The sequence below is a fragment of the Mytilus trossulus genome, chromosome 6, assembly GCF_036588685.1.
Source record: "Mytilus trossulus isolate FHL-02 chromosome 6, PNRI_Mtr1.1.1.hap1, whole genome shotgun sequence".
Taxonomy (NCBI): Eukaryota; Metazoa; Mollusca; class Bivalvia; order Mytilida; family Mytilidae; genus Mytilus; species Mytilus trossulus.
The window spans coordinates 30,639,211-30,655,303 of NC_086378.1; the positions used below are offsets into that span (position 1 = coordinate 30,639,211).

At 32.1% G+C, this 16,093-nt stretch overlaps 1 long non-coding RNA gene across 1 annotated transcript; it reads right to left on the reverse strand.

Moving 5' to 3' along the window:
* LOC134723315 (uncharacterized) lies at window positions 1-3,921 on the reverse strand. The gene is made up of 3 exons (XR_010108043.1): window positions 3,793-3,921; window positions 1,869-2,151; window positions 1-164 (listed from the first exon to the last, which is right to left on the reverse strand). It is a non-coding gene; the product is annotated as an uncharacterized LOC134723315 (long non-coding RNA).
* Between the last annotated feature and the right edge of the window lie 12,172 nt (window positions 3,922-16,093).

Genomic DNA, 16,093 nt, shown 5'->3' on the forward strand with positions numbered 1-16,093 from the left:
GATTTTTGACATTTTATTTTCGGACATTCTTATTTTATGTTGATTTTCTGGTCTCTTTCTCAAGAACAATGCAATAAAACGATGATTATAGATCATGTGATGGACATTTTATGGCTATTTTTACAGGCGGCTAACCATGATGACATCATTCCACTTCCAGTTTCCTGCAAGAAAAAAATTAGTCAGAATAAAAAAAACACAAAAAAGTGAGTGAAAATAAACTAAAGATAAATGCCACATACATGCATGCATACCGGTCGGGCAAGTCGTCATTTTGAAAAAAAAATCATCAATTCGTCAATTTACATGTTTAAATTGAATTCTACAACTCATTACTAGGGAAGAAAAAAAATTACAATGATTTTTATGCCATTGACACGTATGACATACAAATGTTAGTTTTAGCATTTATTACAATAGTTTGACGGAATGGTTAAGATTTGAATGATACTTATTGATATGAAAAAAATGAGAAAAGAAAATAAATTGTTAAAAAGACCATAATAACAGAATATTCGGTAGGATAAATTAAATAGCACTTAGCTAAGAGAATGAAAGAGCAGACTTATACCCCTCTAAAAGAAATTGTCAACATCGGCTTTGTCTCATTTGACAATGTTTTTTTTTCTCTCGAGGTAGCAATCTGCTGTATGTCGCTCTCAACAATGTATTTATCATTTGAAAAATAATGTTTGTACATTCATAATAAGCTAAGTTGTCAACTGTCTTTTTTCAATTTTTTAATCATATGTATGACGATTCATTTAAACTTCCCTAAGTGCTTCAATAACTATTGAACGGACACAAAAAATATAGTTTAAACGCCTATATTACACAATCTACACCTTGGTAAAAGATTAACCATGTTAGTTTCAATGTACATGGGCGCAGCATTTTGCCATTGAAGGGAACATGTCGACTCGAGTGACATATAGACTATTTTTGATTGTTTGTTGTAAATTATCAATTGAACATATTTCTAATGAACAGTATTATGAAAGTGTCACGGAATCGCAAGGTATGGCGGAAAAGTCACCAAGAAAAGCCCATAAAAAGACAGCAGTCTAATCCAAACATAACAGCCATTTTCTAAAAATAATAAAATGATTTCTGAAGAAAGCTGTGTCGGAGATGAGGCAAAATATGTAGTTGTCAGCAACAGGTGATGACGACATAATTTACTCTGATAAATAGTATTACTAGATGTTTTACTTATAGGGAAAAGTCAGCAAAATTTGCTTATCAATAAACATGAGCATATCATATGGATGGCAAACTGATATATTTTGGGAGGCAGAGAGGGGGGAGTGTGTCAGGTGGATTTTGGAAATGAAATGGATATCATTTCTAGTCTTGTAAGAACTTTATTCGAAATAGATGACAAAAGATATATATTTCGTCACAAAATACAGGAAAATAATACAATGTGGTGTAAAAAAAACATTATTGAGACTCACAAAAGGTGAAATTTATATTCTGTCAGAAAGAATCCTTTGTATCAATCTCCCTCTCCCCTTTCCCACAAATATCAAATATTCGTCTTATTCGTATATCGCCAACTTCCAGATCTTAAGTAACTTGACAAGTGTTCTTTCATTCGAAGGTTTAAAATAATAAACATGATCGCTTATATCGAACAAGTTGACATTTCGTTTTGTCACACGATATGATAGGCAGAGCCAGATTTTAGTACTGAAGAAAATGTAGTGAAGCTATAAACTGCGAAATAGAATTGAAAACATTCAAAATAAGATAATTAGAATTTTACTCACTAAATTTGTACAGCAAGAGGACATACACAATTGGGTCCGATTGAAGTTCGACAAAAATAAGAGAACTAAACTATATCGATAAATCTTTAAACTTACCATGAAGATTAACGACGACGACTGAAAACTTTAGCCATAGCCAATGATCGTGCGTCTTTTAAGCAACAACCAACTCCCATTGGACTACACTTCATAAGATTGGGTAATTTATAGGTTTTCATTGATTGGATCATACACATATGTGGCATCATACTACATGGAACAGCTTTTACATTTTCCGTCATTTTACATAAAGTATATGGATTGTTCAAAAATTTGCCGAAAAAACCTCCTCCTCCTTTCATCATCATTAATGCCATTGGATTCATTGCCATCTGTGCATCTGTAATAAAACAATAATCACATGAGCTGTATGTTTCACAAGAGTCTGCAATTTTGATTGGCAGACAACAATCACGAGACCGATTCAAAAATTATTTTATTTCCCCAATAACCACTTATGATCAACAAAATTGAGAATGGAAATGGGGAATGTATCAAAGAGACAACAGCGCGATCAAAACGCAACAAAACAAAGCCAAAGACCTCCAATGGGTCTTCAACATGTAGCAAGAAAATCCCACACCCAGAGGCGGACTTCAGCTGGATCCTCAACAAAAATATTTACTAGTTCAGTGAAAATGAACGTCATATCAAACTGCAAAACATATATTGCAGTTTTGAAGGGCAGACAACAATCGCGAAACATTCAAAGATTATTGTTTTCCCCAATAAACACCAAAGAAAGAAGCAACATCTTGATTTCAAGTTCTAACTATGAAAAAGGTTAACATACAATGCATACATCCCAACGAAGGCAACTCTTGTTTTACTAGTCAGTTCGAATTCTATGTTCTAGCTAGGACTATTACAAAAAAACAAGGTAATAGCATCAGTATGCATTTACAAGAACTAAAAGCTTCTATTTTGTAATTTTATCGGGTTGTCAAAGTAAAGTTTTGATCGTGCACACATTTTTAATATGAAACGTTTCTACAAACATTCAATTCTTAAATTTGTGTATTTTACCAAATGATGCTCCTTATCATCGACGGTGGTACTTAATATTAAAAATGTTAGGATTTCGCGGAACCAAGTGGTCTCACCTTCTTTTGCTAGTGTAAATGTTTTCAGTGTGATGGGAATGCATAGATTTACAGTTAAAGAAATAAATCGTTGGAAATGTATGAACAAAATTATACTTGTAAATGATGAATACAGTATGCAATCAAATCTATAGATTTATAAAAGAGTTGAAACATTAATTTATTGAATGAACAAACGATAAAGGATATAACTTTTACATTTTCCTCTAGATACTATCTTTTGATTGTAAGAAGCTTCTGTCCGAGTTTGGTAAAAATCCAGAATGGTTTATGAATCTAATAAATGTTTTAAACTTTAACCGCTGTTAACTGGCAGAAAAACTTAGTCCATTTATATAAAGTAAAATACGGATAAACAGGATTTTTTTTACAACATTCACTTCTGGATACTATCTTATAATCATAATTAAGCTGCTGTCCAGGTTTGGTAGAAATCCAGGATAGTTTAAGAGTGATAATTTGTGGACGCCACCGCCGATGATGACGACGACGACGGAATGTATGATCGCTTTGTCTCGCTAATTTGCGACAAAGTCGCAGGCTCGACAAAACTTAAATTTCTAAATGACTAAGAGTAATAATCTATTCGGCAAAGTTGACATTAGCATTAATAACTATATAACTATATCAATATGAAACACAAGTATATCATATTTAAATAGAAACACGTTCTTGTGTCATATATTACTATTTTCACGGAAAGGTCCACCAAAAAAGAATGTTGTCTTTTCAAACAAAACCAGTCTGTTTCATAAGTACATATACAGTTCAACTATAATATACACCCCTTTTCGGTCATTTTATTTAAAAAATTTTTTTTTTAAATATTTTTGTTTAAAAAAAAGATAGAGAAAAAAATCTTATCAAATTCGACTTACATGTACATCCAATTAAAAAAGCCAATAGAAATATAACTTGTGTCCTCATTTTGATATTTTTGCCGGAATGATAGTATAAGCCGCCTGTAGACCCGAATGACTGATAGAAACAACAACACTCACTTTATATGGTCCGTTGAAGCGTGAGAGTGAGTGACAGTGGAAAATTACAACATACAAAAAACTATTTGACATTTTAATGGAAAATGGACAGTTTTTATAGAAAGTCTTAAAATATCCCGAATTTTGTTCTTTTTATAGAATGAAAAATTAAAAAAATGATACTTAAAAAAAAAAAAAAAAAAAAAATATTTTCTGAAAATCTACAAATGAATCATAGTATTTACAGAAAGTCAAATAAATTATATAGTATATGATATATATAGTGAACATTACCCCTCAACCGGGTACCTATGCACCGATGCAGCGATTGTAAATAAAGGCTCAATTTTGACGAAAAATAATTTAGAATTATCTTTCTAATCCATACCGATTTGTTCTATTTTTGAAAGATTAGGTAAACGTTACATTTATTTTTATTTTTGCCTGAATGCGGGTGTCCTTTAAAAAATCATCTTTGATTGTTTGAATTTCACGAGTTTGACTTAGATCAAGCGAAACTTTGAGAAATACACTTTCAATTTGCAAGTAAACCATGGCCAAAAGTAATAAACATAGATTGTTTGTCGAAATGCACATCTAGTGGGTAAACTTCTTGTATCCTTTATAAAAAAAGTCAATGGAACTGAGGACAGGGGACCCTTTAATATTTACCTGAATTTGTGTATATATATTGAGTTACTTAGTTATTGTCTTTATTTGTTTTTGTTGTTGTTATATGTCACAAACTGTAAAGTTTATATGGCAATAAAACTTTGAATTGAATTGAATTGTTATTAAACTCCAACTATCAATTTATCAGACCTGGTAGCCTTGTGCTGTTTTCTGCCCTCGTTTTATCTCTTTGGTACATTGCCCGCCCCGTTTCCATTCTCAATTTTATTAGTATCATAGCATTAAAGAACACATTCAAAAACACATATCCGAATACAAGGCATTTCAACCTACAAACAAAACATAAAGATCAACCTTCATCATAAAAGTCATGTTTACTTTTCATCACTTTTCACTTTAAATGGATGTTCATTAATTACCAAAGTTTTAATGTTTAGAGTTGCTTGTTTATATATGTTTTATGACATGTTGTTGTTATTGGTTTTGGTAGGCGGCTTACTTATGAAGTAATCGTTTATGAAATCGTTAAGTTTCTTTTATATTTTTCTTATGTTTTTTCCTTCAATCTCTGCGAAATATTAAAAATGTTTTGGCATTGAACTTTATTTCAAAGAAAAAAAATGACATTCAAATTCTTAAAATTTCGGATTTACTCTAAATTGAATCTTTTCCCTGTATTTTTTTCAGAAAGTAATTTAGTTCTGCTAGTAAGGTGATATGAAAATGATAAGATGTGGTATGGTGAGCAATGAGACAACGCTCAACGAGAGATCAAACAACATTGAAATAAGCAGATGGATATATTTAATCTTAACGACTTCCTACACGTCAGTATGAAATTATGTCCGTTTTAGTGGCGAAGGAAGAGCATAATGACGAACAACCAACTTTGCAAATAAATAACCTGAACAAGAGTGCACACACTGAAATGTCTCGCCTTCTTTACTAATCATTGATATTATGTTGATAGTCCTAAATATAAAGCTGTATTACAACTGTCACATAAACTCAACATTAAACAAGAAAACTAAATATTGATCATAGAACCATGAAAATGAGGTAAAGGTCAGATGAACCATGCCAGGCAGACATGTACAGCTATCAATTCTTCCATAAAACAAATATAGTTCACCTATTGCTTATAAATAGAAAAACAGACCGAAAAACAAATACTTAACACTTAGTAATGAACTGTGAAAATGAGGTCAAGGTCAAATAAAGCCTACGCAACTTACATATAGATCATACAATATTTCCATAGACCAAATTTAGTTGACCTATTTCATATACTAGTAGTATAAGGAAAATAGACCAAAACTCAAAAACTTAACTTTGACCACTCAACCATGAAAATGAGGTCAAGGTCGGATGACACCTGCCGTTTGGACATGTACATCTTACAGTCCTCCCATACACCGAATATACTAGTCCTACTGCTTATAGTATCTGAGATATGGACTTGGCCACCAAAACTTAACCTTGTTCACTGATCCATGAAATGAGGTTGAGGTCAAGTGAGAACTGTCTGACGGGCATGAGGACCTTGCAAGGTACGCACATACCAAATATAGTTATCCTATTACTTATAATAAGAGAAAATTTAACATTACAAAAAAATCACAACTTGTTTTCAAGTAGTCACTGAACCATGAAAATGAGGTCAGTGACTGATGGGAAGTTCGTAACATGATGCATCTATATACAAATTATGAAGCATCCAGGTCTTCCACCTTCTAAAATATAATTGCATTTATGAAGTTAGCTAACGCCGCCGCCGCCGGATCACTATCCCTATGTCGAGCTTTCTACAACAAAAGTTGCAGGCTCGACAAAAACCTCATCACATACTGAAACTGTAAATAACAATACATTTACAAACCCAATGTCAGTAACTTCTAAACGATTCGATATGTTTTCATTTTATACATAGATTTCCAAACCTTTGAATAATAGGATTGATTTATTTATTGATTGATTGGTGTTGTGCTTTTTGAGGCGGTCAGTCAAGGCTTTTATTTATTGCTGGAGGAAACCGGAAAGAACTAGTCGATCGCACCTGTTACTACCTTGATATTTACAGGCTAGTTTAAGCTTACTTTGACTACTTAGACCACATTCGGCAAACGAGGTACCTGGAATTAAAGGAAATATTGGGTATACATGATTGAGACAGCAACCTACGGACGACAAAGAAAAAAAAAAAAAAATATATAGTCTTCGACAATAGACAACAGTTTCACTGTTGATGCACTATACTCCATGCTTTCAATCGTCTCGATTTTACACAAGAAGCTTTGAATAAATTTAACAGAGACTTTCAAGACTGTTATTCCAGTCAAATAGACAGTACTGCGGTGCTGGCTTGAAAATGCGCTATTAAAATTTGCGGGTACAATGTTTTTTTTTAATAATTCTAAATTAAGTAGCACAATAGGCAAAGCTATAATTTCTTGGATTTGGATTTTCAAATATTTTTTACTCTAGCATCACTGAAGAAATATTTATTGACAAAATACCCATCTAATGCAGAACATTCGGTACCATAATGCATTAGTATCATTTCAAACATCTGCAATTAATCAAAATTCTCGAAATTACAAATAAAATATAACTTTAGACAATCACAGTTTATGGCCTGCATATATTTTGACGCATATATATATCTCTCTAAACAATCCAGATTTTTCTAGATATAACTGGAATTCACACACATTAACTTGCTCTAACTGAATCTTATATTTTATTAATGATCTTTTTTTATTACTTTCCCTTGATATTATTTTTAGTTATTATGATATATTAACAAAATCAGAATTTAATATGAACAGACCCGTATGGAAACATTAACTCGTGGAAAGCTTCCATATTTATAAAACGATGTGAATGGTGATATATGCAAAAATGCAAAGGAGATTCAATGTATAGGTGTTAGTTATTAAAAAAGATTTTACGAGCCCGAAGTGCGCGAATGAATTATTTTTTACGCGACCAACGGCTATACACTTTGTCTATTATTGAAATCATAAATGCTTTAAGGTCTTATAACGAATACATGTTTTTAAACTAGACACTATAATTGGTAAACTCAAATGCACAATGAACATCTTATGTTTTCATTACGAAAAATGTAAATAAAAAAATTAAATAAAGAAAGGATAAACTAATCATTAAAGACAAACAATGTGAATGTTCGTCTCTTGTGTGTTAATTCTTTTCATGGTGGTGATACCTACTTCCTATACAGTGTATATTTTCCAGTGTTTGTGGTTCATTGAACACAAACTTCGCCTTAATCATATTGATTCTCATTTGGTTCTAATTTGTGTTAAAACATTGCTACCAGTGTCAATATGGCAATTAAAAAAATCGTCTTTCAAACTACAAGATATTTGTAATGTTTTGATTACAGGTGAGCCATCTGAGCCGGAGGTTAAATTTATCAGAAGTTTTTTCCTCTTGAATGATGAAGGAATAAATGTTCCAAGTTAGTGATTCGGGCTCATAGGAACCTCACGTTCGTATATCTATAGTGACAACGGATCGACCATGTTATTTCTATATCATGGGATGGGCTTGTCTTTACTAATCAGCAATTGTAAATGAATAGTGGACAGTAAAGAGAAGATACTAGTACATGTTTTGTGTAATCAATTCATCTTTAAAAAAATCTTTGATATAATGATATAAGTAGTCAGTTTTTTTGTACTCATATTCCAAAATCAACCAATCAAAATGTTCGATTTCATGTTTAGAGCATGATTTCTGTGCTCCGAGCACTGAACAAAGTTGTATGACTTCAACACCGGATATCAACTACTGGTTAGCTGTATGGACATACAATTTCATCTGCAGTCCATTGCGATGCGAAGTACACTCGTCGCAGTAATGTTTAAATGGCTTACATATCAATTATTGGTCATGTAAATGAAATAAATTAGGTTGAACTGCACGACGTGATGTGCGTAAACGAAATCTAATCCATCCTGTCAAAATATGATGGGAACATAACAATCTACCGTGACAAATAGTTTGTCGTGTCTGTTTAATATGAAAAGGTAAAAAAGATGTGACAACCGATCAGTAAGAATATCATTATATGACAGGATGAGAGCGGATGCAGTTCAGCTGATAATTAATCTTTATTACGGGGGTATCTTTATTTTATAACGGGGGTATCTAAATCAGCGTTGCAATTGTTTGTCTGTCCTAAGTCAGGAATCTGATGTTTAGTGTTGTCGTTGTTAGTGCGGTTCATAAATGTTTCTCGTTTCTTTTTTTAATATATAAATCATAGACAGTTGGTTTTCCCCTTTGAATGGTTTTACACAGTAATTTTGGGCCCTTTGGCGCTTGCTGTGAGCATTTGAAGGCTCCGTGTTAAAGACCGTACTTTGACCTATAATGGTTTACTTGTATAAATTATGACTCGGATGGAGAGTTGTCTCATTGGCACTCATACTACATCTTCGTATATCTTATGATACTGCATTTTCAGCTAAATTTCATAAATTTAATATATATGAGTGAAAATTTTAAGCGACATTGGTCAAGAAATTATGCAGAAGATAAGAACATAATTATTTCCGTGTACAGTAAAGTTATTCTTTCAATACCGTTACAAATCGGACAAACCTTTCTGAAAGATATATAGTTTTAAGATAAAAAAAAAATCATGACAAACTGACTTTACGTAAACTATCGTTACAAATATTTTTTGATGAGGACACTTTAGGTTGTCCAAACAACTAACACAAAGACAGGATGCGTAAACGGGTTACTTTGCCTGACTCCCTCGATAAACATAAATGAATTATTCTTGTTAATAAATTGGTTTATTGCTAAGTGAACTTGACTGTATACTATGTACATATCATTAGTAGGTGTTTTTTATCAGCACATGACGAGAAAAGGTGACAGTAATTTAGTCGTAAAGTAATCGATAGAAGATCGAAATAATATGTGGTATTATTAACCATTTTTGTTATTATGTATTTTGATCAATCCATCACTTGAAAATGTCAAGCAAATATTATTTTATTGCCTGGGAAACACGCATAAGTCTTTTGACCGAAACATATGAACATTTGTAAAATATTGAAAGCTAATGCAATCATTATAACTGAAATAGAGGCGGATTTATTTTTAAGCAAACTTTTTTTTAACGCTGCCATATTCTTTATATAAAAAAAGATTGATTAAGAAATGTTCTGCGATCACCCTCAGATATGTCTAAACACTGGGAAGATCTTAGTCCAAGGATAATTTAAAAAATCAGACCACATTTAGAAATGTGTTTATCTTTCATGACAAAACTGTGCTTGATATCTATAATCTTTTCAAGATTCTTTCAGACCTCAACATGGATAACAATGACTGAGTGTTTTCACCTCTGCATTTGAATTTGATTTTCTTTAATTCCAATTTTTTTGATTGTCGATAATAGTCATATCATTTTACACACATTTTTCATATTTTAGGACTACATCTTTGATGTTCGGGTGGTGTCGCTGTATTGTAATGTATTTGGTTGTAAGGGTGAGGTGTTAAACATAGTATGGGATTTAACGTACATCATTTATATCTTACTGTTCGGTGTAAGCCAAGGCTCCATTTTGAAGACCGTATAATGGATTACTTCGTATAAAATGTGAGTTGGATTGGGAGTTGTTTCGTTGGCATTCATACCACATCTTTTCCGTTATATCTATATCCAGGCTATATACATATTTATAAAGTATCTTTTTACTTATTGTGTCTGTTTAGTCAACGCATCAATGTAAATATAACGGAATTTGATGAGACTATCATCAAAGTGAGAGGGTTCGCGCTATAAAACCAGGTTTAAGCCACCATTTTCTACATTTGAAAATGCCTGTACTAAGTCAGGAATATGACAGTTCTTGTCCATTCGTTTTTGATGCGTTTTGTTATTTGATTTTGCCAAATTGATTTTCCTCCAAGTTCAGTAATTTTGTGATTTTACTTTTTTTTAATTTCAATTTTATTTAATGGTCATTTGCTATTGATCTAACATTTCCTCGAATTTTTCTTCACGATTTTTTAGTTTTTTTTTTTATCATCACCATGAAAAGATACGAATGCATTTTTTAATTGAATATCCTCTCACGACTTTGACACCAAACACACGTAACATCGTGACAATAAATTATCCCAAATTTCTGTATTTCATCTATTTTTGTATCTGTTTGACAGTTCAACGACATGTAATATAATTTTGTTGCCAGGTTATTAACAAAGGTATTTGTTCTGGCAAGGCTTGTGACGTATAACACATATCACCTATTTTGAATAGATTGTTGTATACAGTATCAAACGGAAGTCGTTTGCTTTCGGCTTTACAAAAGTTATTTAAGAGGAGGATGAACTTGTCCACATATTACTTCTTCCGGAAATTAGTTTTTGTGGTATTTTGGAATAATATTTTTAGTCTAGTTTTATCTTATACAGAAACAGAGTCGTGAATCATATCACATTTGTCTGGTTTTTACATTTCGTACATGATGGGCAGATTGATATTTCCGCTGTCGGTGTGTTGTTATTTTGAAATATTTCGTCGACATCTCGCGATCATTTAAATGGTAACCGTAACGATATGATACATATTTTTTATCTGATATAAAGGATATTTGAATTTTTTTTTTTCTTATAGTTTTAAAATTTAGCGTTTAATTTTTTTGATGAAAAATAAAAACTTTCTGGAAAATTTTAAAAATGCTAAATTAAAAGCAGATGTTATTTTTATTGAAATAAAAAATATGATACTTGAAAATAGGTACATGCAACCTGATTCAGAATATTCTTTATAAAAGTATTTCAATTTTGACTTGCTGATTCTTTTTCAAACTGTGATTTCATTCGGCCAATATAGTTTACAAGATATTTGCTTACAAAAACCTGCAAACAAAACCCTACACAAGAAGAGGCTTTATAACTCCAAGTTCTTACATTTTTCAATCCAGCTGATCAATTCTGCAATACTCTCTTTTATTTACCGGATGATAGATATGGGGGGGGGGGGGGGGGTATCATATATTCTAAGTAATTGCATAAAGTGGAAAATTAAAATTCTGTAGAAAACTATAATTTCTGACAGGGCAATAACTCAAGTTTGCTGTTGCCGAATTTTTTTAGAAAATTTCAAGGAAGATATAGGGTACGATATCGGCTGTGTTTCATGTCCCCTAGGGGCATTATACTTTCGGTCTTCATGTACGTTCGTTCATCCGTCTGTACCACTACTGGTTAAGTTTTTTGTCAAGGTAGGTTTGATGATTGAATACTAATCAACTTGAAACTTAGTGCACATGTTCTTTATGGTATGATTTTTCTTATTTTTACTCCAAATTCCAAATTTGAGTTTTATCCCCAATTTCACGGTCCACTGAACATACAAAATGATAGTGCGAGTGGGCCATCTGTGTACTAAGCACACAATCTTATTGTCTTCTATTTTTGCTATGTTATATAAACAGATTTTTGTTCTTTTGCTTGTTTTGTTTCAAGTATTGCTTCGATAAAATTGAACTGTACACGTTTGAGCACGGTTTATATTTTTTTTAAAATTCACCGTTTAAAAATCAAGAAATAATTAAAAGAAAGTAAGAATCTGACACTTTCAGTTTAATCTACCATTGTGTTTTTGTCCATTTTGCATGTTTTCACAAATGTATTGTTTGAGTGTTGCTCGTGAAGGTTTTGCAGAAAAGTTTTGTTGTCATCAAATTAGGATACAGAATAATTTTTTTTTAGAAAAAACAACATATCCCCACCCTTTTGAAGTTAAATGGTTATTGCCTTATTTGTATCAGAAAAAAATCTACCCCTTAACATGAAGTCGTGTTTGGAAGGACGCCTCCGGTGCGGGAATTTCTCGCTGCAGTAAAGATCTATTGGTGACCTTCTATTGCTGTCTGTTCTGTGGTCGGGTTGTTGTCTCCTTGACACATTCCTCATTTCCATTCTCAATTTTATCACTAACCCTATAAAATATAAACACTATTTTTCTTTCCTGGTACATGATGTATAGTGTTTTCGATGTCTATCATTATCATGAAAAAAACCTGAACTATGATGTTTATATTTATGTACTCTATACGTACTACTGTATGGCGTTAAGCATGCAAAAACTACACCGATTACAGTCAGAATGAACGTGACTGCTGCATAAAATGTCATTTATTGTCACTAGGAATTTGTTTTGTTTGTATAAATGTTCCTTTTAGTCTGGCAAACAAATATTAAAATAACAACATCAAAACAAAAAAGAACCACCGGTCACGTGTATTTAAAAATGTTCATCAACGAAAACTGTACTTATCAATTATTTTGATAAATATGTGCACTATTAGTTGTAGGAATGTTATGAAAATCAAATACCTATAATAGCACTCGAACTTATCGCATTGCTATATTTACCTGAACAGTTCCGTAATATTATATGCATGGATATAATACACGTAATTGCGAATGTTTTCAAACTTTTGCTACAATAAGAGATCATGAAACTATAATACGCTAACTATTTTCTCCTCAACAGATTTCAATGTTAAATGAAGCTGCAGATTTCAAGAATATATAACGCTTCAGATTTCAGGGCTGGATAAAACTAGATTTCAAGTCTAAAAAAGCCGCCGATTTCAAGGCTAGATAAAGCTGCTGATTTTAGAACTAGGTAAAGTTGAAGAATACAAGGCTAGATTAGGCTGCAAATTTCAAGGCTAGATAAAGCTGAAGATTGCAGGACTGAATAAAGCTGAAGATTATAGGACTCACTGGATAACGCTGCAGATTTCAGGGATAGATAAACTGAAAATTTCAGGGCAAGATGAAGCTGTATATCTCAAGGCGAGTTAAAACTGCAGATTTCAAGGAGAGATAAAGCTACAGATTTCAGGGCTAGATAACACTGAAGATTTCAGAGCTAGATAAAGGTGCAGATTTTAGTGTTGAACAAAGCTGCAGATTGTAGGGCTGAATAATGATCAATAATGATGCAGATTTCAAAGCTCGATAAAGCTGCAGATTTCAGAGCAAGATCAAGTTGCAGATCCCTAGGCGAGATAAAGCTGCAGATTTTAAGGCGAGATAAAGTTGCAGATTTCAGGTCTCGATAACACTGAAGATTTCAGGACTTGATAAAGCTGCAATATTTAGGTCTGAATTAAGCTACAGATTTCGGTGCTCGAGAAAGCTACTAATTACAGGACAAGATAAAGCTTGAGATTCCAGGGCTCGATTTAAGCTGCAGATGTCAGGACTGAATGAAGCTGGATATTTAAGGGCTAGATAAAGCTGCAGATTTCAAAGAGTGATACAGCTACAGGTTTCAGGGCTGGATAAAACTGCAGATTTCAAGATAAGGTAAAGCTGAAGATGTCTGGGTGAGATAAAGCAAAACTTTTCAAGGCGGTATAAAGCTGCAGATTTCAGGAATGAATAAAGCTGTAGATTTTAGTGCCAGATAAAGCTGATGATTTCAGGTCTAGATAAAGCTGATGGCATAATGCTGCTAAAACAATCTAATCTGCCACATTTTTGCGCCTGTGCCAAGTCAGAAACCTCTGGCCTTTGTTAGTCATGTATGATTTTTATCTTTCTTGTGTATAATTTAGAGTTTAGTGGGAAGTCCATTATCACTGAACTATTTGTTTAGGGGCCAGCTGAAGGATGCCTCTGGGTGCAGGAGTTTCTGTTGCATTGAAGACTTTTTAGTGACCTTCGACTGTTGTCTGTTTTATGGTCAGGTTGTTGTCTCTTTGACACGTTCCCCAATTCTATTCTCAATTTTAATAAGTATTAACAGTAGATAAAGCTAAATAAAGCATTCACTCATAGTCCCTGTGGGAATGTGTGCCAATGAAAGACAACTCTCCATCTTAGTCACATATCTTAGTCACAATTTGTAAAAGTTCTACTAGAATAATTTATGTTGCATGATACTAAACAACTAAGGAAGGATTGTGCTTGATTTTAATAACATTAAGACATGATCTTCTGTTAAGTTTTAATTGAAGTCTGGTGTGTCTGAAACTGCTGTTTGTCCTTTTATTAATTTATGTTTATCATTGTCAAATTACCTTGTATCTTCTATCTCCTATTTTAACATTGAATTCTTTCAACTGAGTTTTATTGTGTGTTTTGAAGTTTGTTGGTTTATATTTCACATTGGTTAGAGATCAAGGGGAGGGTTGAGATCTCACAATACATGTTTAACCCTGACACATTTTAGTGCCTGTCTCAAGTCAGGAACAACTAGCCTTAGTTAGTTTTCTGTGTTTTAAAAAAAATTGGTTCATATGTATGTTTTAAAGTTAAGTATGACGTCCATTTTACAGATCTATTCCTAATTATGTTTTAAACTAACAAGCTGAGCCAGATTTTTAAAGAAGCTAAGCCTAATTCACAAGGTAATAGTCTACTGGAAGACCTGTCATCCTACCTGGATACTTTATTCTAACTTACTTTTCTCCCCCGTGCAGTGTGCTCAGTTGAGAAGCAGTAAATACCAATGTAAAGTTTGGTTTGCAAGGTTGAGAGAGATAAAGAAATAAGCCAATATTCTATCAACTTTTTTTAAAAAAGTCAACCATTTTATTTCATATAATATAACAAATTAATAAATATGGAAGCACTAAAATAATGTACAACATATATATACAGTTATACACATTAGATTATAGACTGTTAACCAATTTATTTGGGTGATTTATTTATTCACCCAACTTCAGCAAAAAAAAATCTTAGTGACAATGGCAAACATGGATCTTTTCTTATATGAACAAACATCAAATTCTTTAGGAAACTACATAAATAAACAGCTCCAAGGTTTAGTAGAAAGGGTTCAATGCCCCTGAAAAAACAGTATCACTGAAAATAAATTGGTTTACAGTTCTGTTGATTCAGAAATTATTGCGATGTTTTTATTATTGCAAAAAAATGTGACTGAATTAAAACTCACATTTTTGAAATTATTTACATGAAAATTAAAATTAAAATTTTAAATCGCATTTTAGTCTAAAATGACAAAATCGCATAATAAATGCGTGCAATAATTTCTGACTTTACTTTATTTAGAAATATATTGCACTTTTCTAAGGAAAATTCTGAATTCAAATGATTAATTAAAATGCATTCAAAGAGCACATCAAATAAGATTGTTTATATTAAAAAAAATATTAACATTAAATGCAAAATCTTATTGCAACAGCTTAAATTTCGTAAATAAAGATTTTAATTATAAAATGTGTATAAATTTTGTTCATCATTAACTTGAATATAACACTAATTCAAATATTCTGCATCATGCAATAACAGTTCCCGTCTTGGCTTCTGCAGCTTTAATTGCATGGGAGACAAAAAATATTATATATCTAATCTAAACACATAAAATAAACTACCTCATAAATAAATTTGGGTTAAAAAAAAAATTTAATAAAAAATAAAGTAAATTCACCAATATCCTCCTATTCTAGTTTCTAAACCTTCTAATTCTGAATTAAATAAAAAGTTAACTTTTTGAATACTTATTATTGTTATGACTAGATGC